This window comes from Callorhinus ursinus, unplaced genomic scaffold (genome assembly GCF_003265705.2).
Source record: "Callorhinus ursinus isolate GAN/ISIS: 27379988/994484 unplaced genomic scaffold, GSC_fseal_2.0 scaffold13, whole genome shotgun sequence".
Classification (NCBI taxonomy): Eukaryota; Metazoa; Chordata; class Mammalia; order Carnivora; family Otariidae; genus Callorhinus; species Callorhinus ursinus.
The window spans coordinates 47234958-47250621 of record NW_027397075.1 but is presented as its reverse complement, the minus strand read 5'-3'; the positions used below and the strand labels follow the sequence as shown (position 1 = coordinate 47250621).

The window sequence follows — 15664 nt, the reverse complement described above, 5'->3', positions numbered from 1 at the left end:
CATATCTAATGAGGTAACATTCACTGAAGTGACATTAACTGAATGCCTACCAATGCCAGACTCTGGGGATGTAGTGTGGAAAAAATAAAGGGGGGTGAGGGGAGAGGGAGATCTTATCCCAGAGAACTTATTATAAGGGAAGGACAAAAAATTATTCCTTCATTTAATGAAAGTTTCTTGAATAACTACTAAAAGCTAGGCACTGTTCTGGGTACGAAGTCCTTCAATCCCACCTCTGCAGTGTCTCTCAAGTCTACTTCAGTTGAGTTTAGAGAATAATCGTTAGAACTTCCAGATCAATGTTTTTTAAATGGGATAAATGGGCTTGTGGTCTTAGGATTTTATTTTTTTCTACTAGTAATTATCGTGTTAGCTGTTGGCTTAAAATAGATACTTTTAAGAAGTATTGGTTTATCCTAAATCATAATGTCTAACTTTTCCTTTTTTTATTTTTATATTAAAACTTGTTTCCTTATCTTCTGAAATTGACTAACAGACCCTCCATCCTCTGTCTCTTTTGTGCTTCAACTCAGCCCAGATGCCACCATCCGACAGATATTTCTACAACAGAGCTCTAATTGCTCCCCTGCTTTGAAATGTTTGAAGGCTCAGCAAATATAATCTCAATTCTGCAGTCAGGAATTCAAGACCCCCATCCTGCGACCTGACCTCGCTCTAAACTTTCCTTCTGGTCTTACCACCCAGTTCCCTTTCACGTATACCTGTCTTCCATCCAGATAGGATTACTCAGTGTTTACAAACATATCCCACACTTTCTTATCTTACCCAAAGTTATGCCCTTCAAGTGGAATGCCATCTGGTCCACCACTATTCTCTCAAATTCTTCTCTTATTTTTTTAAAGATTTTTCTAAAGATTTTATTTATTTTAGAGAAAGAGGAGAGAGCGAGCATGAATCGGGGAAAGGGCAGAGGGAGAGGGAGAGAGAGAATCTCAAGCAGACTCCATGCTGAGTGGGGAGCCCGACTCGGAGCTTGATCTCATGACCCTGAGATCATGACCTGAGCCAAAATCAAGAGTCAGAAGCTTAACTGACTGAGCCATTCAAGTGCCCCAAGATTTATTTATTCAAGAGAGAGAGAGAGAGGAAGCGTGTGCGCGTGCACACGTGTGGAGGGGGGAGGGGCCGAGGGAGAGGGAGTCTTACGCGGACTCCTCACTAAGCACAGAGCTCAATGCAGAGCTCAATCCCATGACCTTGAGATCACGACCTGAGCCGAAACCAAGAGTCGGAGGCTTACCTGACTGAGCCACCCAGGCGCCCCTCAAATTCTTCTCTTCTCTTTCAAGTTACAGCTCACTTGCTTTATCATTATAAAGATGTGTGCCTTATTCTCCCTAACAGCTTGCAAAGACATTGAGGACTGAGTTCTAATCACATTTATGAGAAGTCTACCCATTGCCCCACATACAACTTGTAAAGGGGCTTTCTCATTATGGATATGGATGCTGAATAAGTATTTACTAAATAAATGTTACCAGAAACGATTTTCTAATGGTTTCATATTTTACATTATTTCTTTCCATCATGATCATAGAGCCTTCAAGAGCAGGGACCATGTTTCCTCCTTGCCCTTCATTTTCTACATGCTCTTGTACAGAACTACATATAGAGGACAAGTATAAATGTTAGCAGAATGAACAAGTGATAAGTTATGCATTTTCATAGAAAAACAGTATCATGTTAAAATCCGTAGTCTTATTCTACAGTCTAAGATTAATACCATGTTTGGACACTAGGGAAAGAAAAACAAAACTGTAGCTGGTATATTAACATCCATAACATTCTTTAGCTTTTTTTTTTTTTTAAGACTTTATTTATTTGAGAGAGCCAGCGAGAGCGTAGGCACATACAGGCCGGGGGGGGGGGGGGGGGAGAGGCAGGGAGGAGCAGAGGGAGAGGGAGGGTGCGAATCTCAAGCCAACTCCCTGCTGAGCACGGAGCTGGAGGCAGGGCTGATCTCATGACCTTGAGATCATGATCTGAGCTGAAATCAAGAGTTGGACACTTAATTGACTGAGCCACCCAGGTGCTCCTAGCTATTTTTTTCTTTATGCTTCCTAAAGAACTATTGCTTCTTTGTAACAAAATCTATCACTTTTTTTGTGTTTATTTTCTAACTCTACTTCACTGAACTTCATTAGTAGTTCTTTAAAAAAGTTATCTTAAGTTTTCTTGGTAGATAATCATTATTTGTAAAGATAATTTTGTCTCTAAAATAGTTATAGCATTTCTTTCTTTTTCTTATCTTATTGCATTAGTCAGAATTCCCAGATCAATATTTTTAAAATGGAAAGAATAGGCCTCTTCCTTTTAGTGGTTTTTTTTTTTTCCCTACGAAAAATGATCATGTTAGCTGTTGGTTTAAATTAGATATTTGTTTTAAGAAGTATTGGGTATCCTAAATCACTGTATCTAATCTTTCCTTTTTATATTAAAATTTTATTTGTGCTTTTATCTAATTGCTCTTTTAGACTGAGCCATATAACTTAAGTGAAGAGGAGATTTGGCAACTGTTCAGTGATATGATCAATTATAGACAGTGAAGCCAGATAATTTACATCATGAGTCACTTGGCCAACTTTACTGATAAAATAATCAAGAGAATTAATGAATATGGATTAGCCTTTGTACCATTTAGATGTGAACTTTCTGGGATAAAGGTGACAAAATATGAAAATGCTAGTGAACTCTTTTATCCTTTCACTCATCCATTCAACAAACATTTATTGAGTGCCGTTGTGTGCCAGACATTATTCTAGTGCTGGGCTATAGGAACAAACAAGACAAAGTCCCTGTTTTCACAGGGCTCTCATACCAGAGAAGGCAACGATAAACTAACAAATAAGTGAGCAAGATATTTGCAATATTCACAAGTGCTATAAAGATAAGTATCAGAAAGGGGCTGATAGGATGGGTTACTCCAGCCAAGGTGGTCAGAGAAGGCTTCTCCAAGAAATGGGATTTGAACAGAAACCTAAGTGACAAGAAACAGCCAGCTCTGTCAAGATGATAGGGAGACAACTGTCGGCAGAAGAAATAGCAAATGCAAAGGCCCTAGGGTGAGAATGATCTTGGCATTTTGCAAGAACAAAGAGAAGGCTGAGGAGCAGCTCTTGGAAGGAAAACAATAGGATATGGGTCTGGAGTGGTAGGAGGACCAGATGATGGTGGAAAATCTAGGTTACATGTACTCACAGAAATCATTTTTAAGGGTAAGGATAATCATACATTTGCTAAGGTGAAGTATTTATACTTAGAATATTTACAATGCAAATTATAAACATTCATAGAATTAACTCAAGTCTTAAACAGGAAATAAACCTAGATAACGCAAACAAACTTTCTCCTACATTCTCTACATTCTACCCCACATCAACATTCTCATTTGTGTTTTGTCACCTTGAATGGCAACAAAGATCTTAGGACGATAGCATGCATTCCTGGGAGCAAAATTTTCTTATGCAATAGATTGTGAGCCACTATCTTGTTGCTGGTTTAAGTGATTCAGAGAGACAGATCATCCCGACCAATAAGCCCTGGGCTTTACAAAGCTGAGGAGTCAGTCACATCATCTCTACTAGCTGCAACCTTCGTGGTAAGTTAAACAAAACCACATGACTTAGTTCCTTTCTTTGTACTCTTATTTGGAGGGAAGAACCAGCAAACGACACTTTTGGTCCCTACTAAAATTATCCAAAAATAAAGTATGTAACAAATGGGTCTGGGTGACTCAGGGTGGTCACTCACCATGTGTCTTGATTTAGACTCTGGGGCTATTTTTGATTTGTCACCACTGACTGGCTGTTTGGTCTCAGACCAGGCCCAGCACACTGGTCAAAGCAGTGCTTTGTCACAGCACGGAGGCTTGTGGCAAAAAACCTGGCAACTTTCTGTCCCTTTGTGAAAGAAGAACATTGTATCCCAGTTGTGGCTAGATTCTGCTGCCTCCAAAGGCTAGTCAAGCTATTGTTATGTTACAGTTTTAAACGTTCATATGATGATCATGTTTTTGGAAAGAGTGGGTCACCAATGAGATCTTTGGGGTCCTAGTGGCTTTCATGGTGATGACAACCAGAAAAAAGCAGGGGCATGTTCCTCTCCTCAAACCTCACCCCTCAGGCAAGCCACATGCTTAGCACAGGGCCTGGAATAGAGTAACCCCCCACCCCCCGTAAGAGTCACCTGGTTATTTCTGTATTTTGCATTTATCTGGTCCCAAAAAGGATTCTTTTGAAAGTCTCTGGAGCAGCTCTCAAAGATCAGTCCATGAATTAGGCCAGTCTTTTTTCACTGGTCTCCAGCAAAATGAGAAAAAACTTAAAAATTTAGAAAACACACACACATGCATATGAGACAGTTTATTATTTATCATTTCTTAATTGCCTTTACACTGATATTTTTGTCCCGTCCTAGTAGGTTTTTCTTTTCTTTTTTAAGAGAGCACGCATGTGCACACAGGAGTGGGGGAGTGGTGCAGAGGGGCAGAGGCAGAGGGAGAGGGAGAGAGAATCTTAAGTAGGTTGCATGCCCATTGTGGAGTGTAACTCTGGGCTAGATCTCATGACCCTGAGGTCATGACCTGAGCCGAAATCAAGAGTCCAGCACTCAGCCCACTTAGCCACCCAGGTGTCTCCCTAGTAGGTTTTTCATAAAGTTCACATGGCCTTTCTTTCAGTAAAGAATGTTGTTAGTATATGGTAGTAGTTGTTGTTTAAATGTTCTAACTTGGCATAATTAAAATGCCCAGTTTTCTGGAAATTCACTGAGGTCTAAACCGTAAATCTGGGACGACTCATCTAGATGTTTATAGCCTCTCCGGCCTTTCTGGTCCCTACTATAGTATTTGGGATGAATAAATGCCCGTCCCGTAGCCTCTTTATCAATTTATATCCTTCTTCTATGTAATGTCTTACAACTAAAAGCTGGAGACCTGAGAGGTAGGGAAGGGTGTGGTAAAAATTCAGGAAAAAATACTGGTTATTAATATTAGTATCACTAGTATTTATATTAGTCTTGCAGAGGGACAGAAAATAGGGCCAAAAAAAAAAAAAAACCCAGAAATTTTTCATGTGCTAAGAATGTAAGATCAGGAGATTTTCTAATCAGTACATCAACCTGTGAATGATTGGTTTTGCAGTGATATGAACATACACTTAAATATTAAATACTTCCATCCCTTCAATGTTTGCCATCCCTAGTTTGCAAATATAAATGGTGCTTTAGGTATTCCTTTCAAGAAATATTTAATACCACATGGAAAATGTAGATTTTCTATAATTAAATCAGTCTAAATCATTGCTTAGATTATGCTTCATGATGCAGCTTATAAATAAGAATGTACAATAACTAATTGGCTATTTTTATCCTAGCAGGACATCCTAGCTAGAGTACAGGACTCTGAGATGCAGATCTCGTATTCAGCTAAGTCACTGACTTACTGTATCATGTTGGGAAAATTGCTTAGGCTGACTCTATTCTTTTTTTTTTTTTTTTTACTTGAGACAGTAAAATTTGTAACTAATGACCCATCATCAAGAATGTTGATGAAAACAGATCATTACAAATGATGGCCTCATCTACTGGAAGGGTAGTTACCTGAGTATTTGCAGGTCATATTAACTACCATCCTATATCTGTAATAAATAATTATTAGCATAGGGAAAGAATAAAAATTAGGCTTAATAAGTTCATAATGACATTAATAACAGCTACCATGTATCCAGCATTTATTAGGTACCAGGCATTATGCTAAATGCCTTATCCACATTATCTGATTTTTAGGAAGGCACTATTACTACCAACTTACAGTTCAGGAAATTGGGACTTTTGGAGATAATTCCCCATGAGTAACACATGCTGGGCTGTGAGGCCTCTTGGGAGAGAGGGAGAGTATCGACTCCCTCAGAATCTGTGTGCGTGCTGACTGGGCTTAGTGAGTATGGACTTCCCTCCCCAACACCTAATAAGGTAATATTTTCCTTTTTATTCCTCTAGTTCCTTCTATAAAGAATTCTTAATTTCCCTCTGTCTTTTGTCATTTGACTTTCACTTCCTGTTTCGGGTTTTCTGCTGCTACCACCACGAGCCTTCAGTCCTGCTCTCTCCTCTTCTCGGTGGATGTGACCCAAGTTCCAGTTTTGGTGCCTTTTCCTTCGTGTTTCAGTTCCTTGCATGGTCTGTGTTTAGCAAGTGAAGTTACCTTTTATGGTTTCCATCTCCTTTTTTCACTTTTTTTCTACTTTTCCTATTTTCTCTTGCCATACATACAAGTGACTTATGGGGGTTTCCTCTGGAGCCCTCTAAACTTCAAAAAGAATTTTCTGATTTACATGCTGCAGTGTATTAACATATTTTATTGAAAAGGACTATAAATGCCTACAGGTTTTGTATTTGTTTTTGCTTTTGTAAAGAAAAAATAAACAGTGACAGAAAGAAGAAGGATGGTGGGATTTGAATGTCATTCATGGAGATGCAGAGAGAGAGAAAGAATGTGATGGCCTCCACTCATGGCCTTCTAGTTGGGAAATTCTGGACTGTTTGTATGATTTCAAAACCTAGAATAATAGAGCTCAGACATAGAAGTTATCATCACAACATTAGATAACGGTGTTAGGTAAGTTTTGTTTTGTTTGTAAACAAGAACACTGTTCCACCCAGTGCGCTTCTGACCCCTATTACTGGCAGTCCAGCTTCTAAATGGTTTAATGAACTGACAAGCCAGCAGAGCATATGGAAACAAATACTGTACTGGAAGCAGGAGAGACTTGGGTCTCACCCTGGTTTTACTAGTAACTAGCTGTGTAACCTCAGGCAAATTGTCTGTCTCCTTGGAGTCTATTTCTCTACCAGCACAGTGAGTTGAAAGGATTAGGCGACCCACCACTAAGGTCTTCTCCTACTTCACTGTTCTCAATACAAGATATTTATTCCCTTTCCTGTAAAAACGTAGACAGTTCTCATTAGTGAAAGAAAGCTCTGGGGTAAGGAAGAGCATCACAACTCCAGCGTTTTCATAGTTCGATCTTGGTAAATAAAATTTTCAAGTTCTCCCCATAGGTGTATAATACCTTTTTCCTAGAGCAGGTAAAATCTGTTGTAATATCCCTTCATGATTGTGATTATATATGAAGCAAATACCTTATTTAGAAATTATCTGAACCACACTTACAGAAAGCAATGCATTTTTGGTTTGGGATTTTATTTTTGTTTTCTCATTAAATAGCAGTTTTACTGCTTAACCTGAAATAGACTAAAAGTCTTCCTGTCTTTGAAAGCATATACAACTCAAAAACAGCTTTTGTGGCTTAAAAGGTTATATAGATATTAAACAAAACATTCAGAAGAAACTAAATGCCCTAGGAAAATTTAGAAAGTTTGTATTGTTTTAGAAGATATAACTAAGGAAGAAGACCTGACAGCCTATATTTCTAGATAATGAAGCTTTCATAGGATTTTAAAATTGGGAAGGGTCTTAACGATTATCTAATTTAACCTTCGACTCAGCATAGGCATACCTCTCAACATTCCTGCCATTTGGTCAACCATCCTCTGCTTTCAAGTGTCCTGTGACAGAGAGCTTACTACCTCATACTCTAGATCATTCCACTGAAAGACAGCCTTACTCATTGACAAATTCTTCTGTAAACACCCCTTGAGCTAGGTTTGATGGAAGCCACTCTTAGCCACAAATTGTAGCATATACTTATTCTATGTTGGAGGCCTGCCCCTCATATTTGTCAGGTCTGGGGCAAGAGTACAAATGGAGGACCACATGCCATATGACTAAATGTATAAAAGTTATAAATCAAGCTAGCAAACTGTTGGGTAAAGCTTATTCTATATATCTACCTTGACAAAAACACCTTCCTAACACCTGTTATAGACTGAATTGTGTCATCTCCCCTCAAATTCATGCATTGAAGCCCTAATTCCCCCCCCCCCGCCCATATTTGGAGATAGGGCCTTCAAGGAGGTAATGAAAGTTAAATTAGGTCAAAAGGGTGGGGCCCTAATCTGATAGGACTGGTATCCTTATATGAGGAAGAGACACCAGAGATCTCTCTCTTTCTGCAGGTGCATAGAGGAAGGGCCATGTGAGGACATAGGGAGAAGGGAGATGTATGCAAGTCAGGAAGAGAGGACTCACCAGAAAACAACCTTGTGGCACCTGGATCTTGGATGTCTGGCCTCCAGAACTGTGAGAAAATAAATATCTGTTGTTTGAGCCACCCAATCTGTGGCATCTTATGGCAGCCCCAGCTGACTAATACAACACCCAAGCTGAAACATCGGTGAAAGTTGTGGTTTTTTACGTGAGCAAAATATGAAAGACAACAGAATTTCCTTACTATTTCCTATGTCTGAGCGTTCTGTTGATGAGCTGTATTGGATGAATAATAAAATAAAGACATACATAATTCATAAATGCTATATAATTACTTTCATTTTAGTAAAATCACTTGGTATGTGGTTATAATCAAGATTTTCGCATAATTTATGTTCTATTTCACCTGAATTGTGTTAGTCGCTGAAGCACATATTTAGGGCTGTAGGCTACACCATGTCAGGGCTGAGCACCAGATCCTAATTCAGAGGTACCCATGTGTTCTATAGTACAGTGTGTGCGTGCGCGTGCGTGTGTGTGAATTTACAGGGCCCTCTGAAGCCCAGCATCCAGGGCAGAAAGCCTCTCTTGCATGGGACTAAGGGTGAGATGCCATTTTATTTAAACCTAAACCTGTAAACATCACATAACTCATCTTTTGGCCACCTCTATATTTGGATGAGTATCTTTGAGGCGTAGAGTTGTCTTAGGATATGAGTACCATGTAGAGTTTCAGAATCTTTTCCTATACTTGAGGGCATTTTATTCAAATGCAAAACACACTTTATACACAAAAGTAAAGAAGAATAAAGAAATGAATAAATCTTACTCCGTGCAATCAGAACTAAATCCTGTGATTACATCACACTACACATGCAGGTCTTTATCTCACCCCACATCCATCTATCTCTGAGCCGCATTTGCCAAAAAGCTGGAAGTTAGATTCCAACAGCAGAACAAAGACAACTTAGGGTCTCCCCTAAGTGAAGCCATCTTGTCCTGGGCTTTTGTTAGGAAGTTTTGGATTACTGATTCAATGTCCACACTGGTTATAAGTCTGTTCAGACTGTCTTCTTCTTCATGATGTAGTTTGAGAGGCTGTATGTTTCTACAAATTTATCCATGTCCTCTAGGTTATCCAGTTTGTTGGTTTATAACTGTTCACAGTAGTCTCTTATGACCCTTTTAATTTCTATGGTATCAGTTGTAATGTCTTTTCTTTCATTTCTGATTTTATGTGAGGCTTCCCTTTTTTCTTTGGTCTAATTCATCCATTTTGTTTATCTTTTCAAAAAACCAACTCTTAGTTTTATTCATTTTTGTATCTTTTTCTGTTTTCTATTTTCTTTCTGCTCAAATCTTTGATATTTCCTTCTTTATGCTAACTTTGGGCTTAGTGCTTCTTTTCCTAGCTCCCTGAAGTATAAGGTTAGATTGTTTATTTGATATCTTTCTTCTTTTTTGATGTTTATCACTATGAATGTCCCTGCTTTTGCTGCATTCCGTAAGTTTTGGTATGATGTGTTTTCATTTTTGTCCTGAGGTACTTCTCATTTCCTTTTTGATTTCTCCTTTGGCCCAGTAGTTGTTGAAGAGTGTGTTGTTTAATTTGCACATATCTGTGCATTTTCTTCCAGTTTTCCTTCTGCCATTGACTTCTAGTTTCATTCCACTGTAGTCAGAAAAGATTCTTGATATGATTTCAATCTTCTTAAATTTCCTAAGACTTGTTTTGTGACCTAATGTGTGATCTATCCTGAAGAAAGATCTGTATGCACTTGAGAAGGTATATGCTTTGGATGGAATGTTCTGTATAACGTTTATGAGGTCCATTTGGTCAACAGTGTTGTTCAAGTGCTCTGTTTCCTTATTGATTTTCTATCTGGATGTTCTATCCATTATTGAAAGTAGGATATTGACATCTCCTATTATTACTGTATCTCTATATATTTCTCCCCTCATTTCTATCAATGTTTGTTTTATATAGTTAAGTGCTAGGATGTTGTATGCATATATAATTGTTATACCTTCCTGGTGGATTGACACTTCAATCATTATATCATGTGCTTTGTCTCGGGACATTTTTTGACTTAAAATCTATTTTTTCTAATACATGTACAACCACCTCTGTACTCTTCTGGTTACCATTTACATGGAGTATCTTTTTCTTCCTTTTACTTTTAGCCTATGTGTGTCCTTAAATCTAAAGTAAGTTTCTTGTAGACGGTATATTGTTGGGTCTTATTTTTTTTTTTTTATCCATTCAGCCACTCTATGCCTTTTGATAGGGAATTCAATCCATTTACGTATAATTTATTGATAGGGAAGAATTTACTATTGCCATTGTGTTTGTTGTTTTCTATTAGTCTTGTACTCCTCTTGTCTGTTTTTACCTCTTGTTTTCCTATGTATATATGGATATATAGTCTCTATATGTCTCTCTCTATATCTATATATATATATGTGTGTGTCTATATATATGTCTATCTAAATATATTGCATTGGTATGTTTTAATTCCCTTTTTTTTCTTTTGTGTAACTACTATAGGAATTTTGTGTGCATGTATGAGGATTACCTTGGAGCTTACATAAAATATTTTATAGTTACAACAGTCTATTTTTTGAAAAAGAGATTTTATTTTTAAGTTACCTCTATACCTAACATGGGGCTCGAACTTGTGACCTCAAGATCAAGAGTTGCATGGTCTTCCAACTAAGCCAGCCAGGTGCCCCTGTAACAGTCTATTTTAAGAGCTTAAGTTCAATTGCATATAAAAACTCTACACTTCAACTTCTCCCCCAATACTTTATGTTACTGTTGTCACAATTTACATGCATTTATATTGTGCATCTCTTAACATATTTTTAGGTGTATTTACTTTTAATACTTTTGTCTTTTAACTTCTATACTAGAATTAAAATTGATTTACCCACTACTATTACAGTAATATGATGTTCTGTATTTGTCCATATATTTACCTTTACCAAAGTTTCATACTATCTTATGCTATTATGTTGTTATTTAGCATCCTTTTAACTTGAAGAATTCTCTTTAGCATTTCTCCTAAGGCAGGGCTAGTGGTGATGAACTCCCTGAACTTTTGTCTGGGAAAGCCTATTTCTCCTTCCTTTATGATGGACAATTTTGCTGAGTACAGTATTCTTGGTTGGCATTTTTTTTCTTTTAACACCTTAAATATATCATTCTACCCCCTTCTGGTCTGCAAGGTTTCTGCTGAAAAATCCACTGATAGTCCTATGAGGGGTCTCTTGTACATGCCAAGTTGCTTTTCTCTTGTTGCTTTCAAAATTCTCTTTGTCTTTGCTTTTGACAATTTGATCGTGTGTCTCAGTGTGGATTTCTTTGCATTCATCTTAACTAGTGTTTTGGGGGCTTCTTGGATCTGGATGTCCATTTCCTTCCACAGGTTTGTTCAGACATTATTTCTTTGCATAAGCTTTCTGATCCTTTCTCTCTCCCTCTCTTCTCTGGGACTTTCATAATGCATATATTACTCTGTTTGATGATGTCCCTTAAGTTTTCTTCACTCTCTTTCATTCTTTTTCTTTTTGCTCCTCTGACTGAATTATTTCCAATGACTTGTTTTCAAGTTCACAGACTCTTTCTTCAGTTTGATCTAGTCTGCTATTAAACCCCTCTAGTGAATTTTTCAGTTCAGTTATTGTGTTCTTCAGCTCCATGATTTCTGTTTGGTACTTTTTAATATTGCCTATATTTTTGTTGAAATTCCCACTTTGGTCATGCATTTTTCTCTTGACCTCAAAAAGCATCTTTATGATGGTTATTTTGAATTCTGTCAGGTAAATCCTGTAACTCCATTTCATTAGGGTTTCTAGAAATTTATTTTCCTTTTTTGTTTGGAACACCTTTGCCTGATTCTTCATTTTCTTTGTCTGTGTTGGTGTCTGTACACTGAACAAAGCAGGCACCTGCACCAGTCTTCATGGACTGACCTTGTATAAGAGAAGACTCCCACCTATCAACCCTGCCCAGGATTTGGGGGGCCTCTATCAACTCTTTCCCTCCACAGGGAGAAGCAGGAAGCTGTGGTTTTTGTCTGCTTGCTCTATGCTAAGTCAGGGGTGGGGAAGCTATTGTATCTATCAGTCCAAACCACAGTCCCCATTCTCCCCGGGGTGCTGGTTAGCACCAGACTCATCAGAGCTCCAAGACTGACATCTGTTCTCTTTCTGCTTAGCAGGAAGGAAGATCTATGACATCTACCAACCAAAGCTGCTGTTTCCATTCTCCCCCACGTGGCTAGATTATGCTGGACCCATCAGAGTTCTAAGACTTACAAGACAGAACCAGTCCTCTGGGAGCTCCCTGGGAAATTCCAGGGTGCTGGATGCATAAACCAAACTCTCCTTCCCTAGGAGAAGCTGGGAGTTAGGGGTTCTCCTCCTGATTGTATGGCATTGTGCTGGGAGCAGGGACTCTGGTGAAAAGGGGTCCTGAATCTCCCTACTGGCTTTGGTGAGTCTGGTTTCATATTCACCTAGGATGTAAGAGCCTTTCAATTAGTCTCTAGATTTTACATAAAATGAATTTGTTCATGAATTGTTGCTTAACTGGTATATTTGTGAGGGAAGCAGGATCCAGGGCTTCCTACTTTGCCATCTTGCCAATATCACTTCTGAAAATTCTTTTTGTTCAGATTTTTCTAAAGTCAAAATAATTTGCCTAAATTTAGAAAATTTTTTTTACAAAAAAAAATCCTCTTCAACATCTGTGATATTTTCTCACTTACAAAACTGATTTCTAAATTTATGACAGTTTTGTTTATAAAAATACATCATTCAGTATTTCAGAGATCATTGCTTATAAATCATATCAAGTCTGATAAAAACATTTTTCTATTTTTAAAAAGAGCCAAAAGTTAACAAGAGTCATAAAAAATAAAAGAACTGGTTAGATATATTTTTGCAGCAATGACAAATGTTGATTTAACAGAGAAGAAATATCGTTTCGCTGAATTTTTATTTAATATATGGAAATTTACTTCGGGTCAGAATAAAAATGTCACCATGGACTCTCTTAGGCTACCACCGCATTTTCTAGTCCTCAGTTTCAAGCATTTCTAGACTCTATTAAAGACAGCAGAAATGCTACCATAGTAATAACTGAGTTATAAGTGGCAGGGAGGCAGTTTATTATTTTGAAGTATAATCCTATTAAAAAGCTTCCTGGAAAAGAGCAGGTAATAGTACTGTACAAACAGAAGTCTATTTTTAAGGTTTCACATTTTAGGGTGTCAGAAAAATTTAGTTATTTATGTGTAAATAAACATATTCTGCTAGACACAAAAGAGATTAATAGCAAAAACTTTTATCTTTCTAAAGGTTGGTTCAAAAGCTATTTAAAAAATACACTTCTAAGGTTTATTCAAGAACCAGTGAACTATAGGTTAAATAAAGGTAAACACTCAAGGAGTTATAAAAGTTATGCTTGATTTTCCATTAAGAATTATTATTATAATAATATAAGATATAATATAATAAGAATTATTAAAAATAATTCTTAATGGAAAATCAGATGAAAGCAAAAGGGGCTGAATTTTTCAAAACTGACAACCGTACAGGTGGTGCCGTAAATTCTCATCAATGGTTAGGGGGATGATATGTGATAGGTAACTGAAAATTCTAGTTAGTTGTCCAAACTACAGCTCCTAAGTAAATGCAATCTTAATTATTAATATAAGTCTGGTTATAGGAAATAAATGCTTATGAAAGATTGCTTGATGGACATGATATCCTGAATGTTACCTGGTGAAGGAACAGGGCAATCAGAAAGTTTTCTATCTAGATTGTATTGAGAGTTAGATTAATGGGGAAGCCAGAAAATCTATCTAAAGGTACTAAAACATTAGTGGAAATGTAATGCATTAGAGAAAACTGCGTTTATCAAAATTTCTCTCAGAAACTGAGATAGGACAGCATACACTGATGAGCCATTTGGGGTGGGGCATGAGACCCCCAAATGAACATGCTCCAACATCCAGACAGTTGCTAAACTGCCTATTACTGAGGACAAGTGCAGTTAAGAGAACTGGTTTTGCTTTAAGGGGGCTAGTTCTGGGAAAGAGCTAAATTGTTCAGGGTAACAGACTAACCTACCAACCTCCTTCTAGCCTCCCGTGAGGTTTAATGGGATGTCAATTAATAATATCCTGACCAGCTATTCACATGCTCTTGATTCATCTTGGAGAGTACTCCTGAGTCCTTACAGAATTGTCTTTACTTAATAATGCTTTGGGGCCATAAGGTACACTCTAAGAAAGTCACATCAAACACAATATTCTATTGTGGGGATAAAATTAAGAGCGAAGGATCCTTTTCATAAAATCTACAGTAAGTCTTTTGGGAAACAACCACTTTATTTTTATCTTAAGGAATTACAGAACTTGCAAGTGAGCTTACTTTCCCTTTTGCTTTGGATGCTAGGAGACTTAAGGGCCAGATTTGCCATCTCATTCTTGAAACAGGTTCAGAGTGTGTGTTTCTCTTCCTCTTATTTCTTAGCTTCTATTTTCTTAACTAATTTTTCCTTTCACCTGTACTCCTTCAATTTTTATTTTAATCTTCTGTGTTAGTAATATTTTTGAAAGTTACCTGTATTCCACTGCAACACTAGTTGGAGCCCCTGGTTCCAGGATCTGACGCCTTCCTCTTGGTTTATTCTCTCATTTTGACGGAGCACCCCCTCTAGCAGCTTCCTGAGACAAGGGCAAATGAGAAATAATTTTTTTTCGAGATCTCGCTTATTTGAAATTGTCTTTATTCTACCCTCATCCTGGAGAGTTTGGCTGGCCATAGAAAAGTCTTTTTTTTCTGGGCTTATTGGGCATTTAAAAAGTAGCATTCTTTGTTTCATTATGTTTATAATTTAGCTATTCTAATGCCATTGTACTGATCAAATTATTTAACACCTTTAGGAAATCAGAGCAGGCAAATAACTGAACCAGTTTTCTGAACCTTAATACTATATAATATATACAAAGTAACACTGTATAAAGGGAATCTTTGTGGAGTTCTCACTGTATATTTTTCAAAATATTTAGATACCTATTTTTTTTCCATGTAGTTTATATAACTTCCTTACTCCTTTCCTTTTGTATTATAGATACCATACGCCAAGCTGGCTTATATGGGATAATATTACTAACCCTTTTTGGTGCCTTGCTCTGTTTGCTCATTCATTCATCATTCATTCAGTCAGTATCTCTCCCTTTCTCAATTTCCCCATCTGGTTTCCTTTCTCTTCACCATTGCCACTCTTCTTTCTTTCCTCCAAGAAAATCCCATAAATGAAAATCCGTAATTAATCAAAACACAAATTGGGAGAGTAATTAACTGCTCACAGGTCAGATCCAGCCACCTCCATCTGCATTCTAAAAGCTAATTCTCTCCTCCACTATAGGCAGCTGTGGTATCTGAGTTAAAATACCTTAAGATTTCAAGCTGAAAGAATTGGGCTATGAGCAAGACTCTCTGCCAGGTGCTTTAATCTCAAAT

At 37.5% G+C, this 15664-nt stretch overlaps 1 long non-coding RNA gene across 1 annotated transcript in view; it reads right to left on the bottom strand.

Annotated features, from left to right (window-relative positions):
• Positions 1-15664, bottom strand: part of LOC141374027 (uncharacterized) — a 38080-nt gene that overhangs the window by 14010 nt on the left and 8406 nt on the right. The window contains exon 2 of the long non-coding RNA XR_012380581.1: positions 14762-14865. This is a non-coding gene — a long non-coding RNA (uncharacterized lncRNA). The remainder of the gene's footprint in view (positions 1-14761; positions 14866-15664) is intronic.